The 23,658-nt window shown below is 39.6% G+C and overlaps 1 long non-coding RNA gene across 1 annotated transcript; it reads right to left on the reverse strand.

Annotated features, from left to right (window-relative positions):
- Window positions 1-3,817: 3,817 nt before the first annotated feature.
- On the reverse strand, window positions 3,818-23,128 carry LOC116738286. Its single transcript, XR_004344039.1, has 3 exons — window positions 23,059-23,128; window positions 5,540-5,657; window positions 3,818-4,214 (listed from the first exon to the last, which is right to left on the reverse strand). It is a non-coding gene; the product is annotated as an uncharacterized LOC116738286 (long non-coding RNA).
- Window positions 23,129-23,658: the final 530 nt, after the last annotated feature.

The following is a 23,658-nucleotide window of genomic DNA, read 5'->3' on the forward strand; positions in this document are numbered from 1 at the left end:
CAGACACTTAACTGACTGAGCCACCCAGGCACCCCAATCTCCCAGTCTTTTAAAAGTCAAACTTTATTTTGCTTTCTTTCCTATTTGAGTCCTGTTCTTAGAGACAAATTTACCAAACATATGATAGAATACAATATCTCAAGATGCTGGAGGAGAAAGCAGGCAAAAACCTCTTTGATCTTGGCCGCAGCAACTTCTTACTCAACACATCTCTGGAGGCAAGGGAAACAAAAGCAAAAATGAACTACTGGGACCTCATCAAAGTAAAAGCGAAGGAAACAATCAGCAAAACTAAAAGGCAACCGACAGAATGGGAGAAGATATTTGCAAATGACATATCAGATAAAGGGTTAGTATCCAAAATCTATAAAGAACTTATCAAATTCAACACCCAAAAAACAAATAATCCAGTGAAGAAATGGGCAAAGGACATGAATAGACACTTCTCCAAAGAAGACATCCAGATGGCCAACTGACACATGAAAAAATGCTCAACATCACTCATCATCAGGGAAATACAAATCAAAACCACAATGAGATACCATCTTACAACTGTCAGAATGGCTAACATTAACAACTCAGGCAACAACAGATGTTGGCGAGGATGTGGAGAAAGAGGATCTCTTTTGCATTGCTGGTGGCAGTGCAAGCTGGTGCAGCCACTCTGGAAAACAGTATGGAGGTTCCTCAAAAAACTAAAAATAGAACTACCCTATGACCCAGCAATTGCACTACTAGGTATTTATCCAAGGAATACAGGTGTGTTGTTTCGAAGGGACACAGGGACCCCCATGTTTATAGCAGCACTATCAACAATAACCAAAGTACAGAAAGAGCCCAAATGTCCATCGATGGATGAATGGATAAAGAAGATGTGGTATATATACATACAATGGACTGTTACTCGGCAATCAAAAAGAATGAAATCTTGCCATTTGCAACTACGTGGATGGAACTGGAGGGTATTATGCTAAGGGAAATCAGTCAGTCAGAGAAAGACAAATATCATAAGACTTCACTCACATGAGGACTTTAAGAGACAAAACAGATGAACGAAGGGAAGGGAAACAAAAATAATATAAAAACAGGGAGGCGGACAAAACAGAAGAGACTCATAAATATGGAGAACAAACAGAGGGTTACTGGAGGGGGTATCGGAGGGGGGATGGTCTAAATGAGTAAGGGGCACTAAGGAATCTACTCCTGAAATCATTGTTGCACTACATGCTAACTAATTTGGATGCAAATTAAAAAAAAGAAAAGAAGACGCAAATCCCATGTATACTCATAAATATTTGGATTCTGAGTCATGGAAACAATGGGTAAGATATTACATGCTAAAAATGTTATTTTTAAAATTCATTCTCAGGGTGCCTGCGTGGCTCAGTCGGTTAAGCATCCAACTTTGGCTCAGGCCATGATCTTATGGTGTGTGGGTTTGAGCCCTGAGTCTGGCTCTGTGCTGACAGCTCAGAGTCTAGAGCCTGCTTCGGATTCTGTGTCTCCCTCTCTCAGCCCCTCCCCCACTTGTGTGCACCCCCCTACTCTCTCCCTTTCTCTCTCAAAAATAAATAAACTTCAAAAAAATAATAAAATAAAATTCATTCAAAATATGTATTTGGTCCTCCCATGTGCGAGGTCCATTCAAGGTGATGGCAATATGGTGACAGAGACATAGGAGGTCCCTGTTCTCTCAGAGGGTACATTCTGGCATGAGATGGTTCAGATAAAATATGACAAATAACCACCAAAAAATAATAAAATATAGTAAAAAGGGCTATGCAGGTAATTAAAAGAGGTGATGTGTTAGCTACGTTAGAGGATGACTGATTGGACTTCAGGAAAGTCTCAGCTGATGAGATCTGAATGAAAAGGAGCCAACACTGAGACTACTAAGGAGAAGGCATTTCAGGCAGAGGAAATCCGAGTACAGGGTCCTCAGGCAGGGATATGCTTGGTATATTTGAGTCATAGAAAGAAAACTGACATGGCGGGATCTTGATGGGCAAGGGCCAGCATGACTTGAGTTGAAGTAAGAAAGTTAAGTAGGGTTGGTGCATCAAGTCTTATAAATCAGCAAGTGCTTTAAAACCAGAGAAAAGAGGGTGTAGGGGAGGAGAGTGCAAAGATGCAAAAGCCATTTATGAGAACAAGATCTCCAAAAAGCACTCTTTTCCTGAAAGGAGTTGAAGGAGAGTTCACAGTGTATCCAGATCTCCCACTGACACCCAGGGAAAGAGTGGAGCAGGCATATGATACGATGTGATGTGGTCCGGAGACCAGGACCTGGACCAGAGTCCACCTGTGGAGTTTCCAGAAAGACAACGGCAAGCCTTTTATTAATCAACTCAAATGATTTTTAGTAAAGATAGCTTGCTTTGGGGGAGGGGCAAACCTTACTAGAGCCAAGAGTATTCTTTTTCTTCTTCCTCTCTGTTTCTACTTGTCACCATTTACTTTTCTCCCTCCTCTTTCGGTCCCATCCACTCTCAATAAGGTCATTTGTCTTTACTTCCTATAATTATTAGTGCCTAGCTCTTACTAACCTCATTTACATTCTAATTGTTTAGATGATACAGTTTTCATTTTACTTTCAAATGCCTCTGCTCTGTCCTAAACCTTGTTTAACAATAAACAGTCATTATCATTATCACTGCAAATTAACCACCTTTTGTCTTTGTTTTGTTTCAGTTTTCTTGGGGATGTATTCTTTTCTTTTTTTTTTTTTTTTTTTTTTTTTTTTTTTTTTTTTTTTTTGGTTCTCTAATTGTATTTATTTCCTGGAGCATTTATTTTTATTAATGTTTATTTTTGAGAGAGTGGGGGAAAGAGGGGACAGAGAGAGAGGAGCCAGGGGATCCAAAGCAGGCCCCGCGCTGACAGCAGAGAGCCTGATGTGAATTCCAGCTTGAGAACTGTGAGATCGTGACCTGAGCCGAAGTTGGATGCTTAACTATCTGAGCCACCCAGGCACCCCTTCCCTGGGACATTTACTTTGTCAATTTCCCATTCTTTCTCTTTCTCTACACATTCCCTCACCAGCAAGCATTATATCTCAAATTGTCTATACAGCTCTCTTGTCCATTTTTAAACCAACACCAGCAATCTCTAATAAATCCCCAAAGCTGGCAACTTATACACGTTGCACATTTTATACATCTTCTTGCGTTTTACAGGACCTTCCATTCTCTTCCTCACCTCCTAAACCCATGTGCTGGTTATTTTGTTAGTTTTACTTTTTTTAATATACTGTTAAATCAGGACTCCTTTTAATGTCTCAAATATCTCCCTTTTTCCCTTGAAGGCAAGGAAAACTCTCTGAATCACTGAAGTCCTGATAAGCTCAGTTTTTAAACCAAGACTATTTAAATATCCTTCTTTCTAGATTTTCCTCCAACAGTTTTTCATTTTCTTCCCTTTAGGTTTTGTTTTGTTTTTGTCTTAGAGAGAGAGAGAACATGTGAGCAAGGAAGAGGGGCAGACAGAGAGAGAGAGAATCTTAAGCAGACTCCACACTCAGCATGGAGCCCAATGCAAGGCTCGATCCCATGACCCTGGGATCATGACTTGACCTGAACTCAAAGAGACACACACTCAACCAACTGAGCCACCTAGGTGCTCCCCTTTTGAAACAAGAAATGTAAATGGATTGAAAGCCCAGTGGATCAAAAATAAGGAGAAATGGATTCAATTAAATAAATGGTTTACATTATCTGGCTGGCAGGTGTAGAAAAAAATTACTTGACTTGGTTTAATTATCTCTAATATATGAAGATAACATGCAAAAAAAAAGTCTATAGGAACGCTTCTACGATGTTACTAAATAATTTATTATCCATTTTCCAGATCACATCACTGTCTTCTAATCATACAGGAACTCAAAAGAAGCACAAATCGTTGACAAGTGTCCAGTTTGAATGTGTGCAGTTGAACATGTGTTCCGCCCCATTCTCCTTTGCTTTTCTCATCTCTCCACTGACCACGTGCTCCTCTTGTTTCAAGGCCATCTGCTTCATTCACATTCACAGATCCCCCGGAGCCCTAGTGTGCCCTTTGTTTTAGCTGTCCCTTGTCTTCTTACCTCACACAGTGAGGTACCAACATCCATTCAATTAGAAAACACAGTTTTAGATTCTGTTGAAGCGAAAGCTTCACCAAAGTTAAACAGACTAGGAAAACCTGATTCAAGGTTATTCATTTTGCACTTCACTCTGCTGAAACAAAGAACAGAAAAATTTTTAGAGCTGGGATGAGGGAGAGATAGTAGGCCCTATGTGTTTGCTAGCTGGATTTATACAAAGGAAAAGACAACTTTCTCCTATCTTCAAACAGCAGGTAGTTGTATAAGTTAGAGCAAGGCACCCACCAAATTTAGGTTCCTCCTCTCCCACAGAAACTGGGAGCTGGGAGTGCTAGCTTCCTTGATGATTAGATTACATTTCAAAGATATGCTGCTAGGTCTTTGAGAAATACAGTGCTGGGCTATAAAACTGGCTAGTGGGCTTTAAAAAGATTTTTAACACAAAGGGGCAAAGAAAGCATTGTAATTCCAAGTTTTCTAAAGTAAATGCTCTATGAAAGGAGCTCAGGGCCTAGGAACAGGAGAAAGACTGAAGTTAGGCAAGCTAAGGACAATTTTAAGGCAGACGTGGTTACTTCATTGTATCCGTGGCTGCATCCAGGAATAAATATCCATGAAGTTAAAGGCACTGGATTAATATGGCCTTAGCTTTAATTGTAACTGTCTCCTAATTCAACGGTCATGTATTCCCTGGAATAAGCTCATTCAACTTCTAAGCCATAACTACTTGGGTGCCTTCTTGGATCACTGCCTGGGCTGGGCTGAGCACCAGGATAATCCTTGCATTATAATTCAATTCAGTACAACTGTCAAGGGAAAACGGTGTTAATTACACTTTCAAAAAGAGAAAAAACCTTCGAGTCTTTGAGTCAACATTATTCTAAATAGAAATTTGTCTTCTCTCTATTTTTATGAATTTCTACATACTCCTGGAAGGTTTTTTTTTCCCCCAAATAAAACTTGACTTCAATTGTTCCTATTCTAAGATACTGGCATCGGAAAATTAAGTTAAAGTGGAACATAGGGACATATGGTGTGAAAGACTCACAGATGTACAAGTGTAGAGCCAGTTTGGTTCAATGTAGCGAATGGCGAACTTAGTTACTTGTTGTGCCAGATTTTAAATATATGCATTGGGCAATGTCGTCTCTTCACTCATTAAGATAGACCTTTCCATTGACACAGTCATCTAGCTCTTGGGGCACAGATTCAGTGGACGTACATCTGGTCACCCATCCAACTGTTTGCACAACCACCCACATCTTTGCAGCCCAGCTCTCTGAAAAGGAGCAGCCATCTAATGGGAAGACTCAGGAGTGCACTGACTGATGATAGCCTTCTAGCTTCAGCCTAGCACATGGAGGTGGCTGTGTGTCTGATGTCAAAGCCACGAAAGCAAAGAAATCAAAAAGTTTTATTCCCAGGTCTTGTTCAGAAAAATGAGACCTCGATACTTACTGTTCTCCAATATGTGATATTTTCTCCTCACTTCATGTCTTTCCGCAGTCACATCTGTTGGACCAGCACTGCTATGGATCTCTCGTTGCGTTGTGCTGTTTTGCTGAAATTTTTCCACCTGGAGTGGAATTTGTCAATTTCAACTGACAATTTTACTCGAAAACATCATTCCTTCATTTATTTATTTATTTATTTCCTTAGGATTTTATTTATTTATTTATTTTTAATTTAAGTATAAAATTTGTTGTCAAATTTATTGTTTCCATACAACACCCAGTGCTCATCCCAAAAGGTGCCCTCCACAATACCCATCACCCACCCTCCCCTCCCTCCCACCCCCATCTACCCTCAGTTTGTTCTCAGTTTTTAAGAGTCTCTTATGGTTTGGCTCCCTCCCTCTCTAACCTCTTTTTTTTTTTCTTCCCCTCCCCCATGGTTTTCTGTTAAGTTTCTCAGGATCCACATAAGAGTGAAACATATGGTATCTGTCTTTCTCTGCCTGACTTATTTCACTTAGCATAACGCTCTCCAGTTCTACCCACGTTGCTACAAAAGGCCAGATTTCATTCTTTCTCATTGCCACGTAGCATTCCATTGTGTATATAAACCACAATTTCTTTATCCATTCATCGGTTGATGGACATTTAGGCTCTTTCCATAATTTGGGTATTGTTGAGAGTGCTGCTAGAAACATTGGGGTACAAGTGCCCCTATGCATCAGCACTCCTGTATCCTTTGGGTAAAATCCTAGCAGTGCTCTTGCTGGGTCATAGGGTAGATCTATTTTTAATTTTTTGAGGAACCTCCACACTGTTTTCCAGAGCGGCTGAACCAGTTTGCATTCCCACCAACAGTGCAAGAGGGTTCCTGTTTCTCCACATCCTCGCTAGCATCTATAGTCTCCTGATTTGTTCATTTTGGCCACTCTGACTGGCATGAGGTGGTATCTCAGTGTGGTTTTGATTTGTATTTCCCTGATGAGGAGCGACGTTGAGCATCTTTTCATGTGCCTGTTGGCCATCTGGATGTCTTCTTTAGAGAAGACATGTTTTCTGCCGATTTCCTCACTGGGTTATTTGTTTTTTGGGTGTGGAGTTTGGTGAGCTCTTTATAGATTTTGGATACTAGCGCTTTGTCCGATATGTCATTTGCAAATATCTTTTCCCATTCCGTTGGTTGTCTTTTAGTTTTGTTGATTGTTTCCTTTGCAGTGCAGAAGCTTTTTATCTTCATGAGGTCCTGATAGTTCATTTTTTGCTTTCAATTCCCTTGCCCTTGGGGATGTGTCAAGTAAGAAATTGCTGCAGCTGAGGTCAGAGAGGTTTTTACCTGCTTTCTCCTCTAAGGTTTTGATGGTTTCCTGTCTCACATTCAGGTCCTTTATGCATTTCGAGTTTATTTTTGTGAATGGTGTAAGAAAGTGGTCTAGTTTCAACCTTCTGCATGTTTCTGTCCAGTTCTCCCAGCACCATTTGTTAAAGAGACAGACTGTCTTTTTTCCATTGGATATTCTTTCCTGCTTTGTCAAAGATTAGTTGGCCATACTTTTGTGGGTATAATTCTGGGGTTTCTATTCTGTTCCGGTCCATGTGTCTTTTTTTGCGCCAATACCATGCTGTCTTGATGATTACATCTTTAGTAGAGGCTAAAGCTTGGGATTGTGATGCCTCCTGCTTTGGTCTTCTTCAAAATTACTTTGGCTATTCGGGGCCTTTTGTGGTTCCATATGAATTTTAGGATTGCTTCTTCTAGCTTCGAGAAGAATGCTGGTGCAATTTTGATTGGGATTGCATTGAATGTGTAGATAGCTTTGGGTAGTATTGACATTTTAACAATATTTATTCTTCCAATCCATGAGCACGGAATGTTTTTCCATTTCTTTATATCTTCTTCAATTTCCTTCATAAGCTTTCTATAGTTTTCAGCATACAGATCTTTTACATCTTTGGTTAAGTTTATTCCTAGGTATTTTATGCTTCTTGGTGCAATTGTGAATGGGATCAGTTTCTTTATTTGTCTTTCTGTTGCTTCATTATTAGTGTATAAGATTGCAACTGACTTCTGTACATTGATTTTGTATCCTGCGACTTTGCTGAATTCATGTATATGTTCTAGCAGACTTTTGGTGGAGTCTATCGGGTTTTCCATGTATAATATCATGTCATCTGCAAAAAGTGAAAGCTTGACTTCATCATTGCCAATTTTGATGCCTTTGATTTCCTTTTGTTGTCTGATTGCTGATGCTAGCACTTCCAACACTATGTTAAACAACAGCGGTGAGAGTGGACATCCTTGTCGTGTTCCTGATCTCAGGGGGAAAGCTCTCAGTTTTTCCCCACTGAGGATGATATTAGCTGTGGGCTTTTCATAAATGGCTTTTATGATGTTTAAGTATGTTCCTTTTATCCCGACTTTTTCGAGGGTTTTTATTAAGAAAGGATGCTGAATTTTGTCAAATGCTTTTTCTGCATCGATTGACAGGATCATATGGTTCTTATCTTTTCTTTTATTAATGTGATGTATCACATTGATTTGTGAAACATCGTTCCTTTAAAACCTCTTTGACTTTGCCTGAAGCTAAAGCAATCTTCTCTCCCACATCCCCACAGCACTTTGTATATACACTCCCTCCTGGCACTTATCTGCTTTACTCTAATGCTCTGATTGGTTTTCTGTCCCATCTGCTAGATTGTGGGTTCTTCCAAAGCTGGGGACATGTCTTAATCATCTTTCACCTTTTCTTTTTAAGTACCTAGATGAGTATGTATAACGAGAAAGGCTCTCTCTCTAAATGAAGCAGCTTCCCATTGAGCACAGACACTGGACGTGCTTTGGTTTTTGCACCTGTTGTCTCATTTCTTCCAGACACCATTCTTTCAAGGTTTCCATTGCACATGAGGAAAGAGGCTCAGGGATGGTGAGTACTTGCTGGGAAAAGTCAAAAAGAAAGTAGTGGCTTCAGACTTAAAACATAGTATTGTTATTATATTATACAATAAATAATGGGTAATTTATACCAAAATGCATAAACAAAAAAGTCAATTTTTTAATTTAATGCGTATTGGACATCTGCATAAACTGAAAAAGAATCATCAAGTTTACTTCTCTATTAAATTTTGAATTTTTCCTGTATATGTTCATCCACTTTTGCTAATCACCATTGCGTTTTGCCTCACAAAGACACTGAGTTACAGGATGTAGGGGAAAAAATGTTAGTTACCATGTTTGGTCTGAATCATTCCTTGATTTTCTTCACATCAATATTGATTTAAAATAACTACTTGAATTAATCCAAGGCTCAATTTTATAAAACTGTACTAAGAGGGTTACACTTGTTTTGTAGAAATCTTTGTGTGTGAATGTGTGTGTATGTGTTTGTGTGCATATGTGTGTTTATGTGTTCAAACACAAGTCAACCACACACCTTTTTATTTTCAATTTCACTCAAGAGATTAACTCAATCTAACAGAGTATCATCAGTCTTCCAGAGAAGGTAATATCCATGCAGATGGGCTTAAGTGCTTTACATGCTATCATGCTCATTATTTTATTTTAATAAGCTTATTTAGATTTTTTTGATACATAGGTGATAAGAAAAGATATGAAAATATTTAATTTATGCTCAAAATAAAATTACACTCCACAGACTTCCTTCTCCTAAGTCTTTGTTTATAAAATTCTGCTTTCACACCATGCCTATAAGGCTTCTAAGGCTTCTGATTGAATAATTGAATTCCCAAAATGAGGCAAAGCAGAGAAACAAATCATTCATGCTATTCATTTGAATATGGATAAGGTACCACCCTGGAAATATATATATATTATATAATTATATAAATCATATTATATATATATAGTAATTATAGAATATATATATATTTCCTGTTGTAACAAATCATCACAAATTTAGTGGTTTAAAATGATGCAAATTGATTATGTCATAGTTCTATAGGTCAGAAGAATGAATGGGCTGGGCTGTTTCCTCTGTTCTACCTCTCACAAAATCAAAATAAAGTGCCTTTCAAATATTCTTCTTTATATATGTATGTGTTCAAGCTATTCAACTTCTACCATAGTTTCTAGGACTGAGTGTTGATGAATTCACCTGGAATCTCCAACACTATGTCCCCAGCATCTGTAATGAGAGCTTTAATGAATCAATCAGCAAAGCAGATAATGAGAATTAAATAATGTTTTAAGTCTCTCAAAAATATTTTATGCAATTGGTTATAGGCTGATGCTTAAAGAAAAAAAGGAGAAAAATAACTTAAAAGAACCAAAAGTATGAAGGGTTAATGGGTTCTGAGCTCCATATTATTAACTGACCCATTGCAATAAGGGAACTGTTGTAATTATTTCTGAAATAATTTTTTAAATAGTTAGAATACAAGAACAACTGAGCAAATTGTAAGACTTTCCTAAGTATAGTGGAATAAAAAGTTACTTTTATTGTCATTAAAATAAAATACAAATTTTCTTGATAGAGAAATCACTCTCATACTCAAAAGATGAATTTTCTTAGTTCCCAGAAAATTTCACTCAATTGTGAATAGATACAAGGTGGAATGTGCAACAAATAATTGTCACACTTTCAACCTAAAACCACTATAATTATTGTCCCAAGAATTTATAGAAATATCCTCTTCAGGACAGAAGGTTTATCACCCCCAATTTGGGGGAGTACTGACCACCAAGAGCTCTGCCCTTGGCAATTATCCTCTCCTGAAGAGAGTCACTGAAAGTTCTGTACCCAATTATGATTCTGTCACCAATTCCAATGTGTGACAGGATAGTTTCCTAAACCACTAAGCAGTTCTCTGACACTGGGAGAGTCCTACTGTCCTACTGTCTACCTGGGAGTAAGGGAGTCCTACTGTCTACCTGGAGACAGCACCAAGTCCCATTGTTTAAAGGCTCAGTCCTACAAGACTAGACTGCCCTCTGGCCCCAGATTGTCACCTGTGCTTCTATTCAACTGGTTATAGGTCAACCAGCTCTGTGGGTTCAATTCATTTGCCAGAGTGGTTCACAGAACTCAGAGAAACATTTTGCTGACTAGATTACTGGTTTATTATGAAGAGATACAACTTAGGAAGAGGCAGATAGAAGAGATGCAAAGAGTGGGGAAAGGGCACCAAGCTTCCATGCCCTTTCTGAGGGAGCCATTCGCCTTGTACCTCCACATGTTCACCAGCCTGGAAGCTCTCCTGAGTAGTTCTCTTGGGTTTTGGGTTTCATTACATAAACATATTAATGAAATCATTGGTCATTGGTGATAGAACTCAATCTCCAGCCTCTCTCTTGTCCCAGAAGTGGTGTTGGTGGTGGTGGGGACAGGGGGGCCTTGAAGTTTCAACTGTGTGTCTGATCATGTGATTACATGATTAGCTCAACTGGCAACCAGTTCCCATCCATAAGCCCAGTCCAAAAGTTGCCTCACTGGCATAACAAAAGACAACTTTAGCTGTCTCATCACAAGAGATTTCAAAGTGGCCCACAACCCACAATGAAAGTCAGTGAGCTCTAATTTTTAGGAAAAGAAAATTTTATAAGAAAAGTTCTTATACCCTTCATTTGCCAAGAACTATAGTTCTTAAAAGTTTTATGCCTAGAGGTGCCTGGGTGACTCAGTTGGTTGAGCGTCTGACTTTGGCTCAGGTCGTGATCTCACGGTTCATGGCTCAGGTCGTGATCCCACGGTTCATGGGTTTGAGCCCCATGACAGGCTCTGTGCTGACAGCTCATAGCCTGGAGCCTGCTTCAGATTCTGTGTCTCCCTCTCTCTCTGCCCTTCCCCTCTTTGTGCTTTGTTTCTCTCTCAAAAATAAACATTAAAAAATTTTTTTTTTAAGTTTTATGCCTAGATGATGATCAGATGGAGTGTGAATATTAGATCTTATTTAAAGGTTGTAGCAGGTTTATTATCCATAATCCAGTTTTTCTGGATTCTTATTTTGTAAATTTTTACTATTTCCTGATTGTTTGGGTATTTCCAAAGTAGTGCCTGCATTAGTGTACTTTTCTGACAAAGATGTGACAAATAACCCATAAAGATCACATCCTTCAGGCCTTTGGTACTTAGAATTTGAAGTAACAGAGAACCAAGCCCCAAGCCAACATAGACAGGCTGTAGGATCTCCCATTATGACCATAAGTAACAAGTGCAACTACTCCAGGCTTCCAAAATGTTTCCCTTAGTAAACTGGATGAGATGCTGATTTCCATCTTTTTGGTATTTAACATGGCCGTGAGCATCTGGAAAGTAACAGCAATTTGGTGGAAACTCCCCTTTTATAGCAATGTGCAATGTGGAGGCTGATTTGGTGCAAAAACAATAAGGCAAAGTCATCCAAAGTGAAAAACTGGAACCTCAATTCCTCATTGTCCATAACTATCCCACATGTGTCTTAAGAACCACACACAGGAGAACACTGGCCAAGAAGTCCTGGGATTTTGAACTGCTTGCTATGGTCACTCAACAATGGAGTAAAAGTTGGAATGAAAGCTTGGCATTCCTAATTTCCGATAAACGGTTATAGTCATAAAAATACATCTGGATATGGACCAAAAAGAAGTTGCAAAGGGTGGATTTGTTCTTGGACATTAGAGATAACATCAGAGAAAATCAGGAAAGCAGAAAGGAATGTGATAAATTGAATATATAATCTTAAACATCTAGTAAAAACAAAGGTGTTTCAAGGGGTTAAAGTTTGTGAGATCTTCCTGGGGCAAGGAGAAATTAGTTCAGACAGGACAACACGGTTGTATTTGCAAATTGGGGAACAACTTTTGGAACAGACTTGGTGAGGGGAGAGATACAAAGAGAAGAAATCTAACATGAAGGAGGCTGCTGGCCAATTCCCTTCACAAGGAGACTACATCTTTTAGAGGTGGTATGAAAATGAATTTCCATTTTAGCAACAGTATTTAAAATACTGAAGGACCTAACATATATCAAGTAGGCCTTTTCATCTCTGGTTTAAGCATAACTTCCACTGTGCACACACACATGGAATTAAGTTATAGAAACACATAAATGATAAACATTAAGGACAAGGAAAAGGAGAGTGACACTGAAGTCAAGGGTGGCAGCAAAGGGCACATCTTGGCATTAGTGTCAATTCATCTATGTCCTCCCCTGAGCTCCTCTGGGGTATGGGTCATGGCTCACTCACTGGACATTCACAATAAATATTGTGCTCAGCATCTCAGTCAATGTGTTGTTTTGAAAATAAAATGACCTAGGAAAAAAGAATTTTAAGAGTGGAAAATCCATTAGCCAGTTATTTAACTACATTCTGGACCAAATTCTACTGGTGCATCAGCAAGGACTATTGAGTTCATTTGTTCCACAAACGCATGCAAAAATGTTCCTGGGGGCACCATGGCAGAAGGTGATGGACAATGCCAAAGTTATAACCATCAAGCTAGTTTAGGAGGAATGATACATTCTCAAGTACTTGCTATACAAGAAACTATATAACAACTTCTGTGTGTGTTCTCAAAGGCAATAAGCCTACAGACAGAATGCCATTACAAATATGTGACCAATCTGCTGGGTAATGGCGTTCTGTGATATACTTGAAATGGATTTAGTAGACATTTTTTATCTTGCAGAAAAAGAAACAGAGAATTTCTCATGCATTGTTTTCACTTGAGATGTCTTTAGACTTTCACATAGCTCTAGGCCACATTAGTCAATATGAAAAAAATGCACTCAAGTTTTGCATGTGTGACAACCACAGGCTATTGAAGGCTTTTATATCTTGCAGATACTTATCCAGAAAATGAGCTGCCAGAATATGTGATGACACTAGAAGTTACATTTTGGAACCCACTTATATGTATGAGTATTTTTTGCAACTATAGAAACCATGTTTTCTTTTAGTGTAAGCAGAAACATTTGCAAGCTCAGAAGTATCTCATGCCCATTCAATTGGTCCAAATACATTGCAAGACAAGTAGCTCAAAACTTTCCCTCATAGGAAACAGGCGATCTAACCATATAAATAATTCAAGTGACCAGTTTGCATCTCTTCCTTATCAAGAGTTCTGACCTGTTGGCTGCGAACTGTCAAGTTGAAGCATATAATGGCTTTTATAGTTACAGCCAGACAGACATCATCTAACATTTGATGGGCGTCTGCTAGATTCCAGTCACATTGAGCAAGTTATGAAGGGTCATTTCTTGCTCTGCCCAAAATCTGGATGAGGAGGCCCATATCATTTATTTACATATGTTCAAAATAAATGGTATATTCTTTGTAATTTTTAGTTAAATTTTGTAAATTTTAAATGCAAAATTATATCTCTTCTGGTGATTCAAAACTCTTATTACATTTAGTCAAATCATCACGATTATAAAGGATATGATACCTACCAAATAGTTATGCAAAATACATTTCATAAACGAACTTTAGATATTCTGTATTAAAGTAAGACTTCACACTTATAACCACTACTTTTCAACACTGTACTGAGTCTTACCAATATAATAAGACTAGGAAAAAAATGAAGTAAGCAATATACATATTGAAAACAAAAAGATACTTTTTTTCATCATTTTTTTTTAACAGAGAAATGTTGGATGTCCCATCAATATGGTACAAGAACAAAGACGATTCTTCTACATTGGTTATAAACAATTAGTATATAAAATAGAAATGATGATAGTGATTAATGATGACTAACATCCTCTATACAATTACTACATATAAGGCACTGATTAATTTAAGTGATTTTTGGGGGTAGATTCAGGTAATCCTGAACAACATTCCAATGAATTTTTCTCTTGCCATTATCACTTGATAGAAGAACTGAGCAAGATGTTAAATAACATACTGATTCCCCACTGGTTTGTAGTTTAACTACTCCCAAATTCAGTTGTCTGACATTATAGGCCATAACCTTGGTCCTTGTGATTGCTGTCTTCCTTTCCCTGAAATCTTTGATTTTCTATATTTGGACCCCAAACTCCAGCAGCCAAAAGTATAATTGTTAAGCCCAACACTTAGCCTTCTCAGAACGCCAGTTAAAGTACAAATGTGGCATTTGTGAATATTGTGGAGAGATGCTTTATCACAAACACAGGACTATTGCCTTCATGTGTCTTCATCCAGGAAGCTCTATTATCTGAAAGCTCTATTATCTTAAAGACTAAAAACAATTATAAGCTTACATTTCAAATGAAATTAAAAGAATGCATTTCTTCTAAATAGATGAAGTGCAAACTTTCTCCTCCAAAAATTTACTGAGAATCTCCCACCCTAGATGTAGACTACTCATTGCCACAGGCTATACAAAACTGTTTCTAATGTGTCATTAATCCTATAAAATTTTCTGCATGTTCCTCTAAAAGAACTACTCTAAATAACTATCTTTTTTATTTTCACACAAAGCTCTTCTTAAATAATCTTATTCACACATGTGGCTTCATATTCCACCATTAAATTTAAACCCTGAATCCATACCTCAATTCAGTCTTTTTTCAAAAATTTTGTAACGATATATCCAATTACTTTTGGACTTCTTCAACTAGACTACTCAAACACCTTACTAAAATTCAACACGGCTTCTTCTTCTTTGTCCATACTTACCTCCCTCTATCCTAAGTTATTATATCTATCTTGTGACAATATCCACCATTTACTATACATTAAACATGTTTCATCACAAGCATGGATGGCCTTTTATTGGAATTTTTAAAATAGTGTATATTTAACCAATGTTGAAGCTACTTAATTAGCACCATTAACTAAGTACTATAATAAACTGAGTTAATTTTCCAAAAATACTACCATACTTATGCTAATAAAAACAGAAACTAAATCTTGAGTATAAATAATACCCTTGTATTATTCAAATGGTATAATACCTGCAGATGTATCAATGAAATTTCAGAATAACCACGACTTAAAATTCTAGCCTGAGAAATATGAACTTGAAGAAAGATTAGTCCAATAACACTATATTAAAATGAAGAAACCGAAGATCAGAAAAAGTGGTAGTGTAAACACGTTTAATTTAGGGAAGATGGTGGTGTAGGAGGACGCTGGGCTCACTGCCTCCTGCTGACCACTTAGATTCCACCCACATCTGCCTAAATAACCCAGAAAACCACCAGAAGACTAGCAGAATGGACTCTCTGTAGCCAAGCTAGACGAGAGGCCCACAGAGAGGCCCACAGAAGAGGGTAGGAAGGGTGGAGAGGCGTTGCCTGCTACACTGACTGGCGGGAGGGAGCCGGGGCGGTGGAAGGGCAGCCCACCAGGCAAGGCAGAGCCCCCGAGTCTGGCTTGCAAAAGCGGAGGGGCCAGACTACGTGAGTTCTGACAGCCAGTGGGACTTAACATCTGGAATGTTATAAGTCAACAGCTCTGCTCCGAGAGCCGGAGGGCTAGAGGACAAACAGGAGGGAGAGTTGTCGAGCCCCGGAGGACAGAGCTCAGCTTGGCGGGGAACAAAGGCATTGGGAAGCGCCATCTCCCTCGCCCATCCCCCAGCCAAAATCCCAAAGGGAACCAGTTCCCATAAGGAACTTGTTTGCACCGCGCAAACACCCAATGCTGTGCTTCTGTGGATCCATCCCTATGACAGGTCTGCCTCCCTCCCGGTGCCACAGGGCCCCTCCCGAAGCAGACCACCGAAGGCAAAGCCAGCTGAGTCTGCCCCTCCCGCCCCTGTGCACCTTGCGCATCCACCCCGGCTAATACGCCAGATCCCATTGAAGCAGCACCACCCTGGCAGTGTGCAAGCAGCCCAGACAGGGGCCACACCACTCCACAGGGAGTGCTGCCCCTGGGAGAGGGGAAGATAAGGTACACACCAGTCTGACTGTAGCCCCAGCGGTGGGCTGGGGGCAGACATCAGGTCTGACTGCGGCCCCGCCCACCAACACAAGTTACTCCAGACAGCACAAGGGAAGTGCCCTGCAGTTCCCCGCCACTCCAGGGACTATCCAAAATGACGAATTGGAAGAATTCTCTTCAAAAGAAACTCCAGGAAGTAGCGACAGCTAACGAACTGATCAAAACGATTTAAGCAATATAGCAGAAAATGAATTTAAAATAATAGTCATAAAATTAATCGCCGGGCTTGAAAAAAGTATAGAGGACAACAGAGAATCTATTACTACAGATATCAAGGGACTAAGAAACAGTCAGGAGGAGCTAAAGAAAGCTATAAATTAGCTGCAAAATAAAATGGAGGTGACCACAGCTCAGATTGAAGAGGCAGAGGAGAGAATAGGTGAATTAGAAGATAAAATTATGGAAAATGAGGAAGCTGAGAAAAACAGAGATTAAAAAAATCCAGGAGTATGAGGAGAGAATTAGAGAACTAAGTGACACAATTAAACATAATAATATATGCATAATTGGGATTCCAGAGGAGGAAGAGAGAAAGGTGCTGAAGGTGTACTTGAAGAAATCATAGCTGAGAACTTCCCTGATGTGGGGAAGGAAAAAGGCATTGAAATCCAAGAGGCACAGAGAACTCCCCTCAGGTGTAACTTGAATCGATCTTCTGCACAACATATCATAGTGAAACTGGCAAAATACAAGGATAAAGAGAAAATTCTGAAAGCAGCTAGGGATAAACATGCTCTAACATATAAAGGGAGACCGACAAGACTAGTGACGGATCTATCTACTGAAATTTGGCAGGCCAGAAAGCAATGGCAGGAAATCTTCAATGCGAGGAACAGAAAAAATATGCAGCTGAAAATCTTTTATCCAACAAGTCTGTCACTTAGAATAGAAGGAAAGATCAAGGTCTTCTGAAACAAACAAACACTGAAGGAATTCATCACCACGAAACCAGCCCTACAAGAGATCCTAAGGGGGATTCTGTGAGTGAAATGTTGCAAGGACCACAAAGTACCAGAGACATCACTACAAGCAGGAAACCTACAGACATCACAATGACTCTAAACCCATATCTTTCTATAACACTGAATGTAAATGGACTAAATGCTCCAACCAAAAGACACAGGGTATCAGAATGGATAAAAAAAAAACAAAACAAGACCTATCTATTTGCTGTCTACAAGAGACTCATTTTAGACCTGAGGACACCTTCAGATTGAAAGTGAGGAGTTGGAGAATCATCTATCATGCTACTGGAAGTCAAAAGAAAGCTGGAGTAGCCATCCTTATATCAGACAAACTAGACTTTAAATTAAAGGCTGTAACAAGAGATGAAGAAGGGCTTTATATAATAATCACACGGTCTATCCATCAGGAAGAGCTAACAATTATAAATGTCTATGTGCCAAATCCGGGAGCCCCCAAATATATAAAACAATTAATCACAAACATAAGCAACCTTATTGATAAGAATGTGGTAATTGCAAGGGACTTTAATACTCCACTTACAACAATGGATAGATCATCTAGACACAGGATCAATAAAGAAACAAAAGCCCTGAATGATACATTGGATCAGATGGACTTGACAGATATATTTAGAACTCTGCATCCCAAAGCAACAGAATATACTTTCTTCTCAAGTGCACATGGAACATTCTCCAAAATAGATCACATACTGGGTCACAAAACAGCCCTTCATAAGTATACAAGAATTGAGATCATACCATGCATACTTTCAGACCACAATGCTATGAAGCTTGAAATCAACCACAGGAAAAAGTCTGGAAAACCTCCAAAAGCATGGAGGTTAAAGGACACCCTACTAAAGAATGAATGGGTCAACCAGGCAATTAGAGAAGAAATTAAGAAATATATGGAAACAAATGAAAATGAAAATACAACAATACAAACACTTTGGGATGCAGTGAAGGCACTCCTGAGAGGAAAATATATTGCAATCCAGGCCTATCTCAAGAAACAAGAAAAATCCCAAATACAAAATCTAACAGCACACCTAAAGGAAATAGAAGCAGAACAGCAAAGGCAGCCTAAACCCAGCAGAAGAAGAGAAATAATAAAGATCAGAGCAGAAATAAACAATATAGAATCTAAAAAAACTGTAGAGCAGATCAATGAAACCAAGAGTTGGTTTTTTGAAACAATAAACAAAATTGACAAACCTCTAGCCAGGCTTCTCAAAAAGAAAAGGGAGATGACCCAAATAGATAAAATCATGAATGAAAATGGAATTATTACAACCAATCCCTCAAAAATACAAGCAATTATCAGGGAATATTATGAAAAATTATATGCCAACAAAATGGACAACCTGGAAGAAATGGACAAATTCCTAAAAACCCACACACTTCCAAAACTCAAACAGGAAGAAATAGAAAGCTTGAACAGACACGTAACCAGCAAAGAAATTGAATCAGTTATCAAAAATCTCCCAATAAATAAGAGTCCAGGACCAGATGGCTTCCCAGGGAAATTCTACCAGACATTTAAAGCAGATTAATGCCTATCCTTCTCAAGCTATTCCAAGAAATAGAAAGGGAAGGAAAACTTCCAGACTCATTCTATGAAGCCAGAATTACTTTGATTCCTAAACCAGACAGAGACCCAGCAAAAAAAGAGAACTACAGGCCAATATCCCTGATGAATATGGATGCAAAATTTCTCAATAAGATACTAGCAAATCGAATTCAACAGCATATAAAAAGAATTATTCACCATGATCAAGTGGGATTCATTCCTGGGCTGCAGGGCTGGTTCAACATTGGCAAATCAATCAATGTGATACATCACATTAATAAAAGAAAAGATAAGAACCATATGATCCTGTCAATCGATGAAGAAAAGGCCTTTGACAAAATTCAGCATCCTTTCTTAATAAAAACCCTCGAAAAAGTCGGGATAGAAGGAACATACTTAAACATCATAAAAGCCATTTATGAAAAGCCCACAGCTAATATCATCCTCAGTGGGGAAAAACTGAGAGCTTTCCCCCTGAGATCAGGAACACAACAGAGATGTCCACTCTCACAGCTGTTGTTTAACATAGTGTTGGAAGTTCTAGCATCAGCAATCAGATAACAAAAGGAAATCAAAGGCATCAAAACTGGCAAAGATGAAGTCAAGCTTTCACTTTTTGCAGATGACATGATACTATACATGGAAAATCTGATAGACTCCACCAAAAGTCTGCTAGAACTGATACACGAATTCAGCAAAGTCGCAGGATACAAAATCAATGTACAGAAATCAGTTGCATTCTTATACACTAATAATGAAGCAACAGAAAGACAAATAAAGAAACTGATCCCATTCACAATTGCACCAAGAAGCATAAAATACCTAGGAATAAACCTAACCAAAGATGCATAAGATCTGTATGCTGAAAACTACAGAAACCTTATGAAAGAGATGGAAGAAGATATAAAGAAATGGAAAGACATTCCCTGTTCATGGATTGGAAGAATAAATATTGTTAAAATGTCAATACTACCCAAAGCTATCTACACATTCAATGCAATCCCAATCAAAATTGCACCAGCATTCTTCTCAAAGGTAGAACAAGCAATCCTAAAATTTGTATGGAACCACAAAAGGCTCCAAGTAGCCAAAGTAATTTTGAAGAAGAAGACCAAAGCAGGAGGCATCACAATCCCAGGCTTTAGACTCTACTACAAAGCTGTAATCATCAAGACAGCATGGTATTGGCACAAAAACAGACACATAGACCAATGGAACAGAATAGAAACCCCAGAATTATACCCACAAAAGTATGGCCAACTAATCTTTGACAAAGCAGGAAAGAATATCCAATGGAAAAAAGACAGTCTGTCTCTTTAACAAATGGTGCTGGGAGAACTGGACAGCAACGTGCAGAAGGATGAAACTAGACCACTTTCTTACACCATTCACAAAAATAAACTCAAAATGCATAAAGGACCTGAATGTGAGACAGGAAACCATCAAAACCCTAGAGGAGAAAGCAGGAAAAAACCTTTCTGACCTCAGCCGCAGCAATTTCTTACTTGACACATCCCCAAGGGCAAGGGAATTAAAAGCAAAAATGAACTATTGGGACCTCATGAAAATAAAAAGCTTCTGCACAGCAAAGGAAACAATCAACAAAACTAAAAGGCAACCAATGGAATGGGAAAAGATATTTGCAAATGACATATCGGACAAAGGGCTAGTATCCAAAATCTATAAAGAGCTCACCAAACTCCACACCCCAAAAACAAATAACCCAGTGAAGAAATGGGTAGAAAACATGAATAGACACTTCTCTAAAGAAGACATCCGGATGGCCAGTAGGCACATGAAAAGATGTTCAACGTCACTCCTCATCAGGGAAATACAAATCAAAACCACACTCAGATATCACCTCATGCCAGTCAGAGTGGCCAAAATGAACAAATCAGGAGACTATAGATGCTGGAGAGGATGTGGAGAAAAGGGAACCCTCTTGCACTGTTGGTGGGAATGCAAACTGGTTCAGCCGCTCTGGAAAACAGTGTGGAGGTTCCTCAAAAAATTAAAAATAGATCTACCCTATGACCCAGCAATAGCACTGCTCGAAATTGACCCAAAGGATACAGGAGTGCTGATGCATTGAGGCACTTGTACCCCAATGTTTATAGCAGCACTCTCAACAATACCTAAATTATGGAAAGAGCCTAAATGTCCATCAACCGATGAATGGATAAAGAAATTGTGGTTTATATGCACAATGGAATACTATGTGGCAATGAGAAAGAATGAAATACGGCCTTTTGTAGCCACGTGGATGGAACTGGAGAGTGTGATGCTAAGTGAAATAAGTCAGGCAGAGAAAGACAGATACCATATGTTTTCACTCTTATGTGGATCCTGAGAAACTTAACAGAAGTCCATGGGGGAGGGAAAGAAAAAAAAAAGAGGTTAGAGAGGGAGGGAGCCAAAGCATAAGAGACTCTTAAAAACTGAGAACAAACTGAGGGTTGATGGGGGGTGGGAGGGAGAGGAGGGTGGGTGATGGGTATTGTGGAGGGCACCTTTTGGGATGAGCACTGGGTGTTGTATGGAAACCCATTTGACAATAAATTTCATATTAAAAAAGTAAATAAGTACACACGTTTAATTTAGCATTTAGATTTTTTTGAAGCACCAAACACTTGATCATATTGTATGTCATCATAAATTATCATTTTAAATAATTTACAAGTTACAACCATAAATATACATCAGTTTGAAGCTATTATAGCAAATATAATCATTTACAACTATAGTTTTTTATAAAGTATTTTTCTTTTTTTTAAGTTTATTTATTTTGAGAGAAAGTGTGCATGCAAGCAGGGGAGGGGGCAAAGAGAGAGAGGGAGAGAGAGAATCTCAAGCAGCCTCCTCACCGTCAGTGCAGAGCCTACAGAGGGCTTGAACCCACAAACTGTAAGATCATGACCTGATTGGAAATCAAGAGTCAGATGCTCAACCATCTGAGCCACCCAGGCGCCCAAATTTACAACTATAGTTTTATCTAAAGCTATAGTTTGATTTAAAGCTAGGAGCAAATTGTGGTTATCAATACAAAACACTGTACATATAATCTGTAGTGATTTCTCTCTACTCTACAAAATACAACTTTCCACTATCTTAGAAAAAGTAAGTTGGAACACATTTGATAAATAACATACAAAGCAATACTTAATTTGCATCACGTATAGGAAGAAATGTGTTTAAACATTTATTATAGGTTTCTCACGAAATAGAAAGAAAGGCTTTAAAGACCATCTGTTTTCTACTACTATTATGTAAATTTAGTACCAAAATCGATACATAGATTTCCCTGCACTCATGTTCCTCCCACTAACTCAGGGAAAAATTCAGAGTAGATTAATTAATTGTGAGGTTAATTTACTTTTAAAAATTTGTTGCTCATGTAGTCACCCAATACACCAAACACAAGTGAGTTGGTTTTAGAATCAGTCTATTTTAAACCTCTGACCATATTTTGGTTAAAGCCAAAGACTTAGAGATCCTTTATTTTAGTAGAAATAGCTTATCTGGACTTACAGGTAGTTTAAAGGGGGCGTCGTATTTTGTAATAATTGAACGTTCATCATCTGAAAGCCAAGTGTATACAGTATTATTTTGGATCATACCAGTATAGGAATCAATGACTTGGCCGCGTTAGACTTTCATTGGACAGTCTCAGCGCGCCCCCTATGGTACTGTGGTTAAAACATGAAGTAACTAAAATGAAATAACACAGAATTAACTTTCTCTAGTATCACTTGTCACACTCTTTCACTCAACGAAAAAGGTAAGTGAAAACCTGACATTTTATTTGGTTCAGTGGATCTATGGATGAACAGTTATTTTCATATTGGAGAGGCTCCACTGTGAAATAAGCCCGCACACATCGTCTAAACTGACTTAACTTTTTTCTTTTTCTTTCCTTTTTTTTTTTTTTTTTTTTACTACACAATCAATATTTTCCACTACCATCACAAAGTTTTTCCTCCCGTTTCTTCTTCCTCCCTGTGTGTGTATGTGTGTGCCCGGATGTGTCAGCGTGAGCCCAGCGCGCCTCGGTCTCCGTCTCCCTAACGCCGCGCCCAAGGCTCCGGGAAGCAGGTGCCGCGCGGCACGGACTCTTACCTGGGCTCCGACGAGAAGGCAACCTCCGAGCAGCAGCCACCCCCAGACGTGGGGCGACGCTCCCGGCCCGGCCATGCCCGGACCAGCCCGAGCGAGAAGACGGACGCTCACCCCGGAGCCCGGAGAGGCTCCCCACTCGCAACTTGGCCAACGCGGGGCAAACTTGTGGCCGGGAGCGCGGCGCAGCTGGGGCGGCGGGAGCGCGTCTCGGATCCCCGTCCTGCGCGCCGCCGCCCGCGCCTCGGTCGGGTCTGCCGGGGAGAGCGGCTCGGCTCCCGGCCTTGACTCACCGCCCCGCGAGGCCCGCATGGGAGAGGGGGGCGCTCTCGGACCACCACCACCCCTACCCCGAAACAGGCGCGCCCCGCCTGGAGGCAGGAGGGGCGGGGGGACGCTCGCGCTCCTCTCAAAGTCTCTGCGTCCCGCAGCCCAGAGGACCCTGGGAGCTGCTGCCGCCACCCGCAGCTCCCGCCGTCTCTACTTCTGTCCACTCTGTACCGGCTTCCAACCCGCTGTCTCTTGGGGCGCCCTGGGTCCTCGGGGAGTGGCCTCAAAGTTTCCTGCTGTCCAGAAGAGCCACCAGCCAAGGCAGGCCCTGGG

This window comes from Lynx canadensis, chromosome C1 (assembly GCF_007474595.2).
Source record: "Lynx canadensis isolate LIC74 chromosome C1, mLynCan4.pri.v2, whole genome shotgun sequence".
NCBI classification, from domain to species: Eukaryota; Metazoa; Chordata; class Mammalia; order Carnivora; family Felidae; genus Lynx; species Lynx canadensis.